The sequence below is a fragment of the Sander lucioperca genome, chromosome 11 (genome assembly GCF_008315115.2).
Source record: "Sander lucioperca isolate FBNREF2018 chromosome 11, SLUC_FBN_1.2, whole genome shotgun sequence".
NCBI classification, from domain to species: Eukaryota; Metazoa; Chordata; class Actinopteri; order Perciformes; family Percidae; genus Sander; species Sander lucioperca.
Window position 1 is genome coordinate 38,575,235 of NC_050183.1, and position 14,237 is coordinate 38,589,471.

Here is a 14,237-nt window from a genome sequence, read left to right on the forward strand (position 1 = left end):
AAATATAGTCGACAGACAATAAGCAATGAGTGGCTTGACTTTGACATCAAGGGAGTTTTTTTATTTTTTTATTTGACGGCGCAAAGTGAAACCCAATTAGCCATTAATCAATTCCATTCCAGTCGCCGCATAATTCTGCTTCAGGTTTTGGCACTAACGGGCTTTTAGAGTCTCTTGTGGATGACAGCAGGGAGCAGTGCTGGAGATGCTGTAGCTCACACAACCGCTAGAAGACAAACGCCGTGGTCCTTCCACCTTCCCAACGCTCCTGAGTGCAGCCCGAGGAACAGAAACTATTTGAATAAACCGATGAATGGGACTTTGCCCTGCGCTGGATCCTGAGCCTGGCTCTGTGTGCAAGTGGGGAGCATAAGCGGACAGAGGGACAATATTTCCTTTCAGTGAGACCCGAGGTGGAAAAGACGCAGCAATGACAGAGCAGCAGTGGTGCGCAGCGGCGAAATAGACCAACTATTGTGGGGACGGAAGATTGATAAAACAACTGGGCGAGCAACGAGAGCGGCAGATGTAGCCTAATTTCCCAACGTTGCAGCTGGTTTGGTGCCAGTGGTGTGCTGGATGGGTTATTATTGCGTTCTCTTTTTCATCATTCACTGCTCCCAGCGTTTCCAGATTACTTGGGGATCTCGGACGGCTGTCTGTGAGGGAGTATTGCTGCAGAGACTAACGGGGAATGCCATGTGTCGTTGCGCGACATAGAAGCTCTTTGTGGGCTGTTTTGCACCGGGGACAGGTGGTGCCGTGTGTGCGTGTATGTGTGTGTTGAAACAAGCAGGGGGGGGCACGGACACACAACCCCTGAGACAGTTGTCTTAGGGATGTCAGGCCGGCGTACGGGATCAGTTTTTGCCAGAGACAGGTGCGACAGGGAGGAGTAGTTTACAAAGCCCGACAACAGGATCTGGTAACGCACTAACGAGCCTCCTCTCTCCTCTGATCACTCTCGGATTTTTTTTGTATCCAGCGGGACTCACAATCGACTCATACTGCCGTTGCTCGGCGGCACCTTCCCCCCGAAAACCAGAGGTAAGTGACCCGAGCTGTCCGGTGTGGAGGTCTGTGGTGGTGGTGCGCTCTTGGGGCACAGGCTCTGTCGCGCCTTGATGCTTTGGATACATTGTATTGGCAATGAAATAGGAATTGAATTGTGTAAATTAGTTAAAACGAACAATGCACAATGCTGAGCAGATGTGTATCCCTAATGCTTAGCATCTCTGCTTTACAGTAGATTTCATTGTATAATTCTCAATTTCATACTGCGTAGCTTGCAGCCACGCACAAAACAAGCAGCTCTCTCAGCTGTCCGGAGCCTGAAGAAGCGCTTCTCCATTCTTTATTGATTGGATATCGACACGACTCAGATCTTGTGATTGAAAATGGCTGACAGTTATATAGTTGTATTGACTAAGATCATTTGTTACTGGACATTATACCGCTACTGCCAATATACCTCAGTGTCAAATACCCATCTTAATCAAACCGGTTTTCCACAAGGAGCTGTTTAATATGAGAAATCTGGGACTTGTATTGTGTCAGGATGGATTTTAAATTTTTTTACATTACAATTTATTTAAAGGGTAACTAGAAAACCTAATTTTCCAATCCAGTGAGTTGCAGAACTGTGGAAGCAGAGACTGACCAAGGGATTGGCCAAAATGTGCCCCTCTCTTTGTGTCTTTCTCACTGTTGTTTGTGTGTTGTGTGATTGTGTGTTATCTGCTCCCGGTTGTGTATGTTCTACAGTCCTACCCGCTGGGCCCCTGGTGTCCAATGCTCCTGCCTTCAATCTCTGCCATCCCTCCCTCTCCCTCTGCAGTATCTGCTATCTTTACAGTACATTTAGCTAGTTGGCTAGATAGTGTCAGAATCACATTTTTGCTTTTTGTGCGAGGACCGCTACCTCTCAATAGCTGGCTCCAAGTCTTCTAAAGTTTTTTTTCCATTTGGGAGCTGCATGTTTTTGTTGTGGCCCCTGTTTCAAATTCAAATTTCCTTTCAGCATGCCTTTTGTCCGACAGCAGGTTTTGTGGACTGGAAAGAGAGACAGAGAAGTAAGCGAAGTCCCCAAGGGTCAGAGCATTCCTATAATGAGCCCCAGTGTGTGTGTGGGTGCGCGTGTGTGTGAGAGAGAGAGAGAGAGAGAGAGAGAGAGAGAGAGAGAGAGAGAGAGAGAGAGAGAGAGAGAGAGAGAGAGAGAGAGAGAGAGAGAGAGAGAGAGAGAGAGAGAGAACGACACATCTAAAGAAAGTGAGACAGTGCCCCTTGTCCAGTGCAAAGGTAGAAATAGCCAAGGGAATACCAGCAACAAACCTTTCTATCGCTCTGACTGTGTCAATCAGCCTTGGAGGACAAGGGCTTCTTTAATTCCCCGTCCTCTGGGCTGTCACCCACTCTGTCACAGGTTATACACAGAGATCCTTCCTCCCTTCTGCTCAGATGCTCCACCCAGGGGTTATACCAGAATCTGTTTAAGACCTTTTTTTTTTCTTCTTATTTTTTTTACAGAAACAGTAGTGCAAACAAGGGAGATACAGTAGGCGATGAAAGGGAAGAAGTTAAGATGAAAAATGAAAGGAGAGATGATCATAAAGTAGATATTGTCTCATCATCACGAGTGGTGCCACTTTGGCACGACAGTGGAGGAGTGGTGCCCTCTTCTCTCATGTGCTGACATCACGCCACCAGTAATTACAAGAGACGCGCTATCAGAGGGAATGAATTTATAGACAACAGAGGAAATACCGGTCTGATACGATCTCTGATCTTCTTGTTGCACCGGATCTAGTTTTTGTTTGTACAAGGACAAAACACTTTGAGTTGAGAATAGAATCATTTTGCAGGTGCTTCGAGTCATTTTTAGAATGTTTTGAGTGAAAATCTACCCAGAAATAATAATAAAAAATGTATATATTCCTCTCACCAAGTGCAGCACACTTCTCTCTTGTGAACAAGATTCAGGAACCAAAATGACCAAGAGGCAGACTTTGGAGCTGCTGCACTGTAACCACTACAGAAATATTAGCACTTAGTCAAGATTTAAGCCTCTAACAGTGTTATTAAAGTTGCTTTAGTTTTGATGATATTTCATAACAAGATTTTATAACAAGTTTTCTCAAAAGTGTTGACTTTCTTTCTGCAGGCAGGGGAGAAGAGATACATGCTTTCTGAGTCATTATATAAATAACCAGACTGTAGGAAGCCCTACTCTTGCCAAAAGAAATTACTCAGTAGGGGGCGAGATTGCTCAGACATTTAAGGGAAACATAAGAAAAGCAATCAAAGGAACAGTGTACCTGGTGTTAGAGCTGATGTCCTAAACACTAAAAGTCATTAGTGGATAAAACCCCAACAGGGGAAAAAAAGCAATAGTCTCAAGTTAAAGCCTAATACAGGAGCAGGATTTTGTGTCAATAGAGAACTCAGATAACAAGGCTAAGTGTGTGCCCAGGAAACCAGGCGGGGGGGGTTTATGGCTTTCCAAGGTCCCAGTGCTGATGTCAGTTTTTGGCGATGTTTTCTCCGTCCCCAGTGCTTCTTCTCGCAGCTTAACAAACTGCTCACTGGAGCGTGGCTAATCCTTGGCTAGCAGTGCCCAGTGATTTATTATAAAGTTAGTTAATTTGTGGAGATCTGCAACATCCCACCATACACACATGCCCTTGACAGATCCCCGCTGTCTTTACTGTGGAGCCTGAATTGCCAATTAGTTTGAAGAATTGTTTGTGTGTGTGTAGGTCATTAAGAAAAGGGAAAAAGACAGAGTGAGAGTTTGCCTATGTCCATCAGAGAGAAACATAAGGTGCATTTGTTCATCACATTGTGTCTGTTTGCCTTCCTGTGTTGTATGGACTGTGTGTGTGTGTGTGTGTGCGCGCGCGCATGTGTGTGAGTCAGTTCGTCTGTGCCCTACACAAGTGTGATTCAGCACTGTCCAGCCTCGGTTAAATGGGTGCCCTGTTTGTGCCTCGTTTCTGACGCCAACAGCCGCTCTGCACCCCTTGCCTTGGAGCAAGTGTTGCGCCCTATGTGCTAAAATAACAGGTGCCTTTTACACAATGACTTAGTCCCTCTTTCCCACCTCCCCCGCTGCACCCTGCCGGGAGTTGTGACATCTGTAGGAACTCCAACGTAGAAATAAAAATCGTTGATTAGTCAGACAAAGCTTGTTTTCCCAGACTAGTTCTGACCACATATGCCTCTTCAAATTGTGCTTTTGTTTAACCTGATTGCAAAACATTTGTAGAAACCTGGATTCAACATTAAAGCCAAGGTGGAGTGGGTGAGAGTGGGAATGTCACTGGGGTTCTTTAATCAGTAAATCCTTCAACCACTCTTATGATCAATGTTGTGGCCTCTTTGCTATCCTGTACCTACAATTAAAGTGGCCCGCCACTAATTTTTCACATCATAATTTTATCCGTTATGAGGAATACTACTCAGCCTGTGAAAACCGTTGTATAATGTAAATCTAAAGTTTGAAAGAACAACCTTGATGATGTCATCTGGGTTCATCTCTGATTTGACAGAAAGCCTGCATTACAAACTGAAGGTGTGGAGTTTGAAAGAAGTGGGGATTTAGGAGGGCAGGGGGTGTTGAGCTGCATTATGGGAAAAGTGGGATCCAGTGTTTCGGGGGATTGACCCGTGCTAGGGGATAACAGTCAGGATATCTTGGCCCACAACTTTATGCAAGTGCGTTACTAAACTGCTGGAGTAGAGCAGTTAGTCAGTGTTTTTTATATACTGCTTGACATTTAATCTAAGGCTCAGTTAAAACATATTGCAAAAAATCCAACATAATTTGTCATTTACCGCATCGAGTGGTACAATATGTAACCATGCGGGATAGTTCTGGTTTTAGAAGTCTTTCTCTGTGATTTCTCCCTCCCTGCCAATACAATGGAGATGAATGGAATTTCAGTCGTGGTACTCATAGAAGTAAGAACTACTTAAAAATGATAGCATGACTTTTGAGAAACAGTGCGCCTATTACTTTTAATAATCAACACAACCTGTCAACAGGTTTCATCAAGACTATTTTGTTGGTAGAAAGTATTTCCAATGAAAACAGTGCATACCTCTAGAGGTAAGTGATAAAGTATGATTTCTTGCAATTTGCGTGAACAGACCCTTCAATGTCCCTTTGGCTGAAGTTTCTCCTTGGCAAAAATGAGTCATAAGGGTAAACATTTGATTCTAATTACATTTCAATATTGCACCAAATGTATGTCTCTCCTGAGCTTATCCGGTCTGTGTTGTATTTCTCTGGGTTTAGGCCAAACTAAGGCAGATGTATTAAAAGCGTCTGTGGGAGCAGAACTGTCGCTATCTACTGTACATCAGTCTAGTCTGAGACTGACAGACTGGTAGGAAATACTATTGGGCTTGTTTTCCTTCGCACATTCTGCCTCCATACCGCTGTTCCCCTCATTACCTCTCTTCTCCTGTTTCTAACCCCCCCCCGTCCTTCACTCTCCTCCCCTCTGCTTTTGTCCCCCCTCCCTCTCTCCGTCTCCTCTGGACCTTGATGTCAAGGCCTCTCAAGCAGTGTGGTCTCTGTCTGCAGGCTGTCAGGGCAGGGACACTGCCCACTGGGACCCTGAATGGGACAAATTGACCGTAACAATGTTCCCACTTAGCATGTGGAGCTGGGAGAAAGAGAAGGTGAAAAGGAGGGCCTGATGATTGATCAGGCCAGTCACACTGGAGAGAGAGAGAGAGAGAGAGAGAGAGAGAGAGAGAGAGAGAGAGAGAGAGAGAGAGAGAGAGAGAGAGAGAGAGAGAGAGAGAGAGAGAGAGAGAGAGAGAGAGAGAGAGAGAGAGAGAGCGAGAGAGAGAGAGAGAGAGAGAGAGAGAGAGAGAGAGAGAGAGAGAGAGAGAGAGAGAGAGAGAGAGAGAGAGAGCTCTTTGAAATGTATGAATTTAAGACCTACATTAAATTACACAGCTCATCTTTTCAAATCCTCCCTTCACATATTCTCTCTCTCTTGCACACACACACAAACACACACACATTTGGCTTTTTTTGTTGTTATTTGCCCAAGGCTAGTGCTGGGGTTGCCATGGCAGCAGGATAAACACATTTGCCCATGACCCTGCGAACACACACACACACACACACACACACACACACACACACACACACACACACACACACACACACACACACACACACACACCTCATTCTCAAGGTCCAGATGCCTTCCAGGAGGCTTCGTCAAGTCTGGCAGTTTGATCTGCACTAAGGTGCTACTGCTGCCTCACTAAGGGTCAAGGATCATCCCGCCCGCCATTAAAATGCAATCAGGGCTATAGCCCAACAGGACCACCTCCGCCATTTAATCACACACTGCTGCTCCCCCATCATCTGCTCTCTCCCTTTTATCTTTTAATCACTTGTTTTTTCAGTCCTGTCTTCCTTTCACTCTCATCTCTCTGTCTGCTTCATGGCTTTTATACACCCAGTGCAATGCCAAGGCAGTCAGAATAGATGAGAAAGTTCAAAGAAGGAAGCCTGATATACATTAATCAATAATAAGAGCTCTTTCATTTTTCTTTAAAAAAATCTCTCTCTCTTATGGTGTCTCTCATTGGCAGCCACAGGCTAGTCTCTCCTCAGAGTTTGTAAAGTATATGCCCTTTAACTGTGACAGAATGTCTTGGAGAAATTGGAGCGATATCATGTTGTGCAAGCCTGAGGATGCACAGTATGACAGGAACAAAGAATGAAGCTGCTATCACCAAAGGCCAAGTGGCTGTTGAATAAAGATGCTTCCCGTTGGTAAAACTGGCATTGCATGTAGGCTTATTGTACCTCCACAGGGGGAGTGTGTTCTATATCTGAATAAGGTAGACACTGGGGATCCTTCCATTCTCTGCGATAGTGAAAAAGAGACATTTCCATGAGTATAAACTTCATCCTGCTGGCAGCGGACCATGAGTGATACTCCGGGAGACAGAATGAAAAGACGGGCAGACGTGATGGAGACATCGACTTTTACTTCCTTGACACGGATAAACAGCGCGTGTAAGCTGAGTTTTTTTTTGTCGCTCACACTCTTATGAAGTCTCATGTCAGCAGAGCCCCAGTTTGTTAACAAAAGAAGAGACTAATGAGGGGCCGTGGTCAGGAAGGGAGTCGACAGGCCAGTCCCATATACCACCCGGAATACATGAATACACACTGGCACATTGAGGCTCACACTTGCATATTCCCAGACATACCCAAACACACACATACACACACTTAAAGCTAAGAAACAAGCCGCCCAAAGCCTGTAGCAGCATATCCAGCAGCTATACTGCAATTATATTATTTTTCTCCTCTGACATGATAAAAATAGCAACACTTATTTCTATTATAGCATGCACTGACACATTTTGCACACCTCGTCAGTTTTATTTCCCATGCCAGGTTGCTACGATAGCTAAGCAGATAACTAATAAGACTCAGTTTAACTGCTGTGTGGTGGGAGACATTGCGTAGAGGATGCTGGTCACACACATCCTGAATCATTTCCCGCATCAGCGCAGCGTGAATCTGGAGAAACCATGCCCTCTGGGCCAGACTGGTATTATCCTGCTGCTGTTTTATAGCTGATTCATTTCTTCGGGAAACTTCCAGCCCAAATGGCTCTGTCCTGTAGTTTTATGGTCGCGGAGAAGCTGCAAAAATAAAATGAGAATGTTCTCATTGGCTTTGTCAGTTACTGCTGTTGACAGAATTGTTTACTGCTGCAGCTGCAGCTCCAGCTATTTTTGCTGTGGTCTCTACTTGTCTCATTGGTGTTTGGGTTTTAAGTTTTTGACTGTACTCTTAAAAAAAGTAAATGTCTGTTCATTTTGCTGCCAAGCAACCACTTGTTTTGTGCTTTGAGGTAATTAACAGCTTAATGCGTTCAGTGACCTGGGGGAGTCATTCATGCTGAAAAAAACAAAAAGAAAACTCTGGCTTGCTGGCACTGGGTGTGGGGCAGTTGGCGAAGTGGAGGGACGGAGCAGAGACTGTGACCGGCTGTCTCTCTTCACTCTGTGATGGTGAAGTGAAGAGAGAACGGGGAGCGGCTGAGGCGAGAAGGGGCAGCGACATGTCGACGGTTGATGGGTAAAGCTGAACTGTAAGGTAATGGGGGAAAGTAGAGAGGCATTGAGCAGAGAGAAGGAAAGAGAGGTGGAAAATAGTGGAAGAGTCTTGAGAGGATGCTTGTTCATCCTCTGTTGCTGTTGCCGGAAAGAAAGTGGGCCCTTGAACGTACTCGCCTAAATTAACGGCTCAGAAGCACCAATTAATGTACAGCCTTGCTGAGGGTCTCTGCTGTGCTGAATCAAAGAGGTCTTGCTGTGCAGTGCGTCTGCTCATCTCCTTAGCATGTGTGCATGCACTCACACACACACACACACACACACACACACACACACACACACACACACACACACACACACACACACACACACACACACACACACACACACACACACACAGAGGGGTTTTAGCCAAGACACTGGAGCCAATGAGTGAGAGATGAGATCCAAAAATCTAAAATGAGAGCTAAAAGCTGAATGTCAAGGTTAAAGAACAAAAAGGATAGGGATTAGGGCTTTGTTAATAAAATGATGAAGGGATGAAGGGAAGGTGACGTTTGATGACAGGATGAAAAGATGACGAGATGAAATAAGGAGTGGAGGAGGATGAGGAGGACAGAGTGTGTTCTCTGAGGGCGGGAATCACAGAATCAGACCCAGGACCCATCTGGAGGCAACAGGTCTGGTGAGAGCAGGCAAGTTCCCAATCCAAGGATCCCAGCCGTGGGTGACAGCCAGGGTCTCCCTTTGTCCAAGACCCCTGGAGACCCAGACAATCTACCAGCAATCTGTAAACCGGTACTAACCACTTCAATATGACAGATGTTGAAGACAGGCATGTTTGTTATGGTGGGTTGTCGATTATAATTGGTCAAATTGAAAGTGGATGGCTGATATTAGCACTGCTGTCAGAGATGAGTGGATTCTGTGAGGATTGGTAGACGGTCTGTATACTGAGGAGTTATGTGGAAATGATAGAAAGGATTTAAGCTCCTTCACAGCAAATCTGTTAATGCAGTACATTATGTCACGGCCAGAATCCATTAACATTCATTTCAATAGATACAAGCAGGGGTAACAATAGCAGTCACAAACCAATAACACGCAAAAGCAAAAATAATTGATATCCTACACACATAACAGCTACTTCTAAAGCCTGCGTGCTGTTACAATAGAGCTGTTGATTGGCAAGTCTTCTGTGCCGGGGTTTTCTGTGGTTGCTGTGCATTCAGAATACCATAGCTAGCGTGCTCACAGTAGCTAGTGGGTCATTCGTATTTGCATGTAAATGTTTTTCACCCCTTGGCTTGACTGGTGGGGCAATCAGAATGGCTCTCTGTCTGCATCACTAAGAGGGAGGCTGCAATGACTGACTGTGACATTCAGAGCTCAGGCCAGGCTTCACCCTTTGCTTTCATTCGCTTGTTCGCTCACACGTTCGTTTCTGTGGGAAGGGGAAGGCAAAAGACAGGAAAGGGTGTTTTTTTTGTGTGTTGATGCGATATCTCGTCAGTAGATTCTTTAGTATGTATTCACGGTCCCATTCTTAACAGCTTGATTTGCTCTAAACATGAGAATCAGACCATGTCATCCCACGTCCTCCTACCTCATCATCCAGGCCCCGGCCTGAGCCTCAGCTTGGCCACCTCCATCGTCCCATGGCGCCACCGAGATGGAAACTTGCGAGGCTTTTTCTTGCTCGGACCAGCGTGACACACAGACTCTGGCACACACACCTCCCACATGGCGATGATGGATGCATGTGCAAATGCATATCTGCACAACGGAGGAGTGTTTGTGCTTCACTCATGTAGCACATCCCAGGGTCTGGCAGTCTGTCAGGCATTTATCAGCCTCTGTCATCAAATGAAACATGGTCCTTCACTGACTTGGTTTCTCTGCTTGCTGACTGAGCGAGGCAGGTAGAGGGGATGTCGGGGGACTAGGAAACTCAGAAGGGATTGAGTGTTTTGAGTGAATAAGTTCAGCAAGGAAATGTACAAATTAGTGAGTGGGTGGATGGGGACATACATAATCAAAATACTCACTTCTATTACTTTTGGAATGTATGTTTATGCCATGAATATGTCCATTTAACTGACATTATTTTAAACATGTTTGTTTCGGATAGTTCTGGTGCTCATATTCGCTGTATTCTTCCCAACACTGATGATGTGCGTCTTAGTTTGAGTATGTGAGTATGTCTCTGCCAACGTGGGAAGTTGTATTTGTGTATATGCAGTCTAAATAAACACAAAAACTATTTAAAAAAATTCCCTTTTCCAGTTTATGCTGGCGTGTGTTTGATGTGACAACACTTCAAACATTTCTCTAATCCTCCTCCTTGACATTTGAGAACTCAGTTGTTTTATCTCAATTATAGGATGTTACTGTACGGTTTGTCTGCTGCTAAACAGAAACATTGGTTTGTTGCTGTCAAGGTGGTTCTTGCTGTAGATGTATATTGGCTGCTCTTGTAAATATAGGAGCTGTGGCATTTTATGGGCTTAAAATGTCGTGCGTCTTGGCCTTTTAATCACACAAAAATGTCAAAGTGTTGCTTCTAGTTTGCTTGTATGTGGGCTCACAGTGTACTGATTTTGACTTCTCATGAGTAACACGTCTCTCAACATTGTAACTGTTGTGGCAACTACTCTTGTTGCCCTTGTCCTTACCTGGCGACATCATCACCGGGCTGCCGTGACACCCTGTTGTGTGCATCAACACATGGCTAACTTGTTAACCTGCTGTGTCTGCTCTAACCTTTTCAACAATTATCCGCTTGCTCCTTATAAATAGCCTTGCTTGTTCTGTCTGTTTCATTTCAAAAACCAGCCACGCTCTCTCTCCTGGTTCTCTGCAGCAGCAGCACTACAGAGAAACTCGATCCCAGAGTGAAAACTGAAGTAATAAACAAGACAGAAAATGCCTGAGAGCCAACTCTTGCAGGCCTGAGATATGTCATGTACCATGAAACATTAAGGGTGCTGTCACAAGGGGAAAGCCTTGGCTGGGTTTTTCCACTTGCATGCATGTTGGAGACGAATAGCCATAAAAGCCATGTTGTTGCTGTAATAGCAAGTAAACAGAGGCCCTGGCCAAAATCACCCAAATCATCATAGGAACATGCAGCCAATAAATAAGCTTTCAGATCGGCCTCCTGCCTTCCTAGCATTCTGCTAACTCATAATGGAGCTTTTTTTTTCTCTACCCAATTTTTACGTTATTGATGACTCTCTGTGTTTTTAACGCTACCCTAAGGGGGCGAGCCGAGTGCATAGTTAAAGAAACACTGTTGAGCACTACTCCTGCCAAATGTTAAGGATGGCAGTTATTCTTGAGTGAGGTGTATTCGTTTTTATCACTTGCCTGTTGGACAGCGCCACTCCTCTCTGGTGGAAAGTCTTTATTTATTTATTTATTTATTTTACCCTTTTTCTCTCCGTTTTTTGGCTTGGGCCGCTTCACCTGGCACAGAGATCCTCTCTGCTGTCACCAGCACCATTAACGGCCACAACAAAGTAGCTTTGAAGCTCTGCGGGGCTTAGGCCGTAATAGGAGGACAGCTTCAGGCTCACACTATAATGGAGGGCTCAAAGCTCAGGTGCTCCACTGTTTGCTCTCTAGTTCAGATTTCTGTCCCCTTTCATAAGATACGGCCCTAAAGACATCCGGACCAATTACTCTTGTCTGTCTGTTCGTCTACCTTTCGTGCTTCCTCTTATGTCTGTGTTAGCAGGCTCTGGCATTAAAGGTGAAATCGACAAATGCAGTGACATGGATCATAACGGTACAGGATAAATTATGCGAAAGTGGTGAATGCACTCTCTGGAGCTATTTTCAAGACAGAGGTATAGCAACTGCTGGAAGCTCAGTATTTATTGCCGTCTCATCTTTTAATTGGATGCATTATGTTCATTTCCTTTGCCGCTTTTTAAATCTTAATCAGATGGTTAATTTACAGTCTTGCAGGCTTTAACCAGCTGGCTCTGAGCATCTTCATCTCCGTCTCTTCTGTGCGCATCTCCATGGTTTCCTTGGTTTGTTAAGTCGTCAAACAGGCAGGGTTTTGTGTGTCAGAGTGTTTGTGTGTGTGTGTGTCCCTGCCTGTGTGTGAAGGTAGGTAGGTAGGTTTAACAGTGTCTTCTGCCTGGTCTGGCATTAATTCAACGTGGCCAGTGAAAATGTGATGGGGATTATTTGTCTGACAGTCAGTCCACAGAAGAAAAGACCAAGCCGCTGTGAGGAGCCTTTATTAATATAATAACACTCCTTGGTTAGAACAGCTAGCATGATTTATGCTCTTTATGTGACACATGCGCGCACACACACACACACACACACACACACACACACACACACACACACACACACACACACACACACACAGACCCTCCACTGCCACCTCGCTTCATATTTATATATTTGTCACTTTCACAAAAAGCAAAGAAGGGAAACTGATTATGCTTTCCACAGTCACTTCTCCATGTGTTTTCAGGCCATCAGCTCAGCATTTCCTTGCCATTGTCAAGTCAGTTCCCCGGTGCTGATAAGAAGTAATTGCCAGTGTGGCAGTTGACTTGCTTCTTCCTTGAGAGTTGCCATCCAGGCTGAAGCAGGCTTTGAGACTCTTTTTGTTCTTGTGAAAAGTCTACATCAATATCTTTGTCTAGAGGTGGGGAGATGTCGTTTGCATCTGATAATCCCTTTTCACTCCTGAAATTAGTTTCTCTCTCTTGACTCTAACATGCAGAAGCAAAATTACAAATGAGCGAGGATTACAAATGTAAAAGTGTGAAAGAGATAGGGATTGAGTGGAACGTGTGTGTGTGTGTGTGTGTGTGTGTGTGTGTGTGTGTGTGTGTGCGCGTGCATGCATGCGTGCGTGCGTTTCAAGGAGCCCTCTCTGCCAGCAATCAAGGGTTCTTGCTGGGATACTCACCTGATTGAAATGAATAGATTCCTGGATAGTGGATACAGGAGGAGGGGAGTGGGGTGTGTGGAGTGGCAGCCGGAGGACTCATCAGTCATCACACACACACACACACACACACACACACACACACACACACACACACACACACACACACACACACATACTCACGGAGGCTGGCTCAGTGGCTCATTAATGCAGCCTTAGCACCACTGGCTACACCAGGCAGCAAGCCAACCCAAAAACAGAAGCTAAGAGGTGATGCTCACCACGGGCCATCCTGGGCTGGGTAGAGGGGTAAAGCTGAGCAAGTTTTAGGTATAGCTCATTAGTATCCATGCACAAACTAACAAAGAGCCTGCAGAGAGAAAGAGAGAGAGAGAATGAGGCACCAATCGAACTGAATAAAGAAACAAAACTCTCACAGAGGAGCTGATATTTAGTTAGACGTAAGGCTTAGGAGTGTCTGTGTAAGTGGATGTAGTCATAAATCCTAAAGAAAAAACACTCTCCTAGAGCCAGCGCTGTATTTTGGTGAACTAGTTCTCCTTCATCTGAGTGCCAGGGGACACAGACACACAGGGGAGACTAGTTATAGAAATAGCCTGAGCTTTTGTTCATAAACACAAGTCCAACCTGCCTCATGAAAACGTACTCTGTGTGTGTGTGTGTGTGTGTGTGTGTGTGTGTGTGTGTGTGTGCGTGTGCGTGTGCGTGTGCGTGTGCGTGTGCATACAAGAGCTCTTTTTCAACCCCTCACGACAGCTTGCATCAGCATGATTATCAGGAGAGCAATATTGATTTTGTCAAAGCAGTTTCAGGGGCAAAATATTGTTATTTAGTCTGTGTATATGTCAGGACATTTTGTTATTGTTGTCAGTAGCCTTGCTCAGAGTGCTTGTTTTTTTTAAGGCTCAGCGAGTCTACAGCCAAGGCAGCTAGTTTTTTCTTCCAAGGCCTCCTGAGAGTCAACCCTGAGGACCTGGACTAATTCTTCTGCATCACATTACCATTCTCATTAATGTGACTGATTATACACTTGGAAAGAGTGGGCCACAGTCGTGAGCCAACCAGCCAAAGTGTTTACTGGCACACAAGTGTGAAAAATCAGAATGCCCACTCGTGTTGAGTCATTTGTCTCTTAGATCATTCTGACGGCAGCGCATGGCCCTTTGACATCTCATTCTCTGGCAGAAATGAA

The 14,237-nt window shown here is 45.1% G+C and overlaps 1 protein-coding gene across 1 annotated transcript in view; it reads left to right on the plus strand.

Annotated features, from left to right (window-relative positions):
• The window catches only part of sema6bb (sema domain, transmembrane domain (TM), and cytoplasmic domain, (semaphorin) 6Bb), a 135,868-nt gene continuing 121,631 nt past the window's right edge, over nucleotides 1–14,237 (plus strand). Inside the window, exon 1 of the mRNA XM_031318271.2 lies at nucleotides 1–1,047. The gene's annotated coding sequence lies outside the window, so the exon portion shown is untranslated. The remainder of the gene's footprint in view (nucleotides 1,048–14,237) is intronic.